At 42.1% G+C, this 2,872-nt stretch overlaps 1 protein-coding gene across 1 annotated transcript in view; it reads left to right on the top strand.

The window, feature by feature from the left end:
- Window positions 1–586: 586 nt before the first annotated feature.
- LOC105565593 (caskin-1) overlaps window positions 587–2,872 on the top strand; it is a 33,344-nt gene continuing 31,058 nt past the window's right edge. Inside the window, exon 1 of the mRNA XM_012018912.1 lies at window positions 587–642. The gene's annotated coding sequence lies outside the window, so the exon portion shown is untranslated. The remainder of the gene's footprint in view (window positions 643–2,872) is intronic.

Genomic DNA, 2,872 nt, shown 5'->3' on the forward strand with positions numbered 1-2,872 from the left:
GTAACTAGTTACATTTTTCGCGAAAAAAAACTAACTAGATACTTTTATAAAGTAACTTTTTCCCTTTTTCCCAACTCCGCTAAGAATTAATATCGCGCGCGGGGTTCGCGCGGGCTTCGCGCCGGCACTGGCGTGGGGTATGCACGCGAAGGAGCGAGAGGAGTATCGCTCCCGCACTCGCGGACGCGGGACGCCCTTCGTCGGCCCTCGTCCCTCCCTTGTATCGCTCCTATTCCATCGTCAGCCGGCGCAAAAACCCAACCTGGCTACGAATTTCCGTTGCCGGTCACGAATCGTCATTGAACAGCTTCCCTGACCGAGATAGCCCGTGACGGCCGTTATTGCGGCCGCTTCTGCGGCGGGCTCGGCCCTGCGTCGCGACGCGCGACGACGCCGCCTCGCGCGAGGTCCGCCGTATTCGGCGTTCGGCGCGTCAGCCGTCGTTAAATGAACGAACGGTGGTGAACGTGACGCGACCAAGGAAGCTCGCGGACCCACGACGACGGGGTGACCGAGGGCGGGAGAATGACGCGAGGTGCGCGCGAGGCCACCGCCAGGAGCACGGCCGCCCTATCTCCGTGAATACACGGGAGGTGGTGACATTCTCGGGCGAGCGAGCAGCAGCGGAACCCGCGGACATTGGTGAGTCGAAACACGTAGTCGGGAAAAAGCCGCGCGTGGGGATGGCATGGGGAGGATCACGGTGGCAGAGAGCGACGGAGGCAGGTAGAGGTGTAGTACGCGTGCAGGGGGGGGAACGTGGAGAAAGGCCGGAGAGACCGAGAGAGAGAGAGAGAGAGAGGGAGGGGAGGCCTACGATTTGTCGCCATGGTGATTCCGAGTAGCATCGCTGTATCGCGAAATTGTCGCCTGGAACCTGTCCTTGATTCGTTCTTTTTTTTTTTTTCGAAGGCCGTTCACGCCGCAAAACTTTTCGCCCTAGAGATTCCTCGTGGAAACGAAACCGAAACTGTCACGTTGCGTTTGTTTTGCTCTCCAAGTCGTTCTCTCCGTATTTCCCGAGAGTTACGCATAGTGATAGAGGTGTGACATTTTGATGTAATTTTTTTTTTGGCATTTTTGCGTTTTGTTTTTCCACATTTTGCGTTATTTTGATGTTATTTTGTGGCGTCTTTTGCGCCTTGTTTTTCCGGATTTTGCATTATTTCGATAATGTTTTTGATAACGCCGTGGGCAGAGGTCGGCATGGCTTCAATAAGACGACTTAGGCCCGGTTTCACCAACGTCGCTTAACTTTAAACTCATTGTCAGTTCAATTCGTTCTTTGTCTCTTTCCAACTGTTACTTTAGAAAGAGGCAAGGAACGAATTGAGCTAAGCTTAAAGCCAAGCAACGTTGGTGAAACCGGGCCTTAATGCTTTGATAGAACAATTTACGACGTTTATTAAAGCTAAACGTATGTTAAAAAATGTAACATAAAACATAACATATTAAAGTAGCATGGAACAAATTACTGAAGTTACATATCACTTTCAGGCTGTGAAAGCAGTAACATGTCTAAAAAAGTTAACAAAAACTAGTCTTAGGCATAAATCTGTTCGGTTTAGGATACAACATAAGACGTTAGAAATGTTTACTAAGGAAAATTGCGATTTTTGACGTTATTTTGCGTTTTAAAAACGTGCTAAAACGAAGTTGGAAACTCCAAAATGTAAAGAAATGACATTACAAACGTTCCTGGGGCATTTTGTGATATTTTGCGTATTAAGATAACATCGAAATGTTATATATAATGTTATATAAATGTTATATACCTCTAATGATAATTTTCGAATTGTTTCCAAATGTCTGAAAAGAGTCCGCACGATTGGAAACGGTCGGTCGAGAAATGGCCGACGTATTTCTATCGATGCAGACTATGTATAATTTCGACTTACCTCATTTTCATCTTTTTTTAGTCTTGACAATTGGAATTTCTATAAACAACAATTTCTAAAACAAAGCAAACGTAATTAGCGCTCACTTTGTGTACCGATCATTTGTACAAACTACAATTCCACGATAAGCTGTTACTGCAACAGCTTATAGCTATTATAGACTTCGTTTGTTCACAACTGCGTTGTTAAAGTTGACGAAAAAATCGACTTGCACGTACGTGAATGTGCAAACGAAAATCTATCGAACAGGAGACAATTTGTATCCGATTTGATTAAAATTTCATCCGATAGAAAAACAGATCAACCCAGAGGCCCTCCACCACCCCCGCCGATTCAGTTCGGCGGTCCTCTTTATTTTTCAATTGGTTTTTCTACATTGTTATTATTGTTTTATTTTCCCGTGTAAAGTTGACGGTTGCGCAATATTTTTTATTAATGAACAAAACGAAAGTCGAATTGTAAAGATGCAAACGAAACTCTATCCATTTAATCTGAATTTGAATTCAACTTAACTAAAATTTCATTCGATACGAACGGGTTCAATCTGTGAAGGTCCCGATCGGCGATCCTCTTGTCTTTACAATGCGATTTTTTACATGATTATTATTTATTTTATTCTTTGCAATTTATTTTGCAATATATGTATACAAGAGTCTATAAAACAGATCATTATAAAATTAAAAATATATAATATACAATATTTAAAATGAAAATACGTATGAAATGTTCGGTGTGCGTACAATAAGACGAAATTCTTACAATACGTGCCTATTGCATAATATCGTTCATTAATTTATCTTCGTGTTATTCATACGCATCCGATTAATATTTACACTATTTTAATAAGATTGACTCGTACAATTTTTACCTAATAATAAATACATAACATTTACCTGTGTTAAACTGTGCCTAAAAGTTGGTGTAAAATTATTAATAGCATAAATCAGTTGAAAAAGTAATAATAATATAATTGC

The sequence above is a fragment of the Vollenhovia emeryi genome, unplaced genomic scaffold (genome assembly GCF_000949405.1).
Source record: "Vollenhovia emeryi isolate VEMERY1.0 unplaced genomic scaffold, V.emery_V1.0 DF939150.1, whole genome shotgun sequence".
NCBI lineage: Eukaryota > Metazoa > Arthropoda > Insecta > Hymenoptera > Formicidae > Vollenhovia > Vollenhovia emeryi.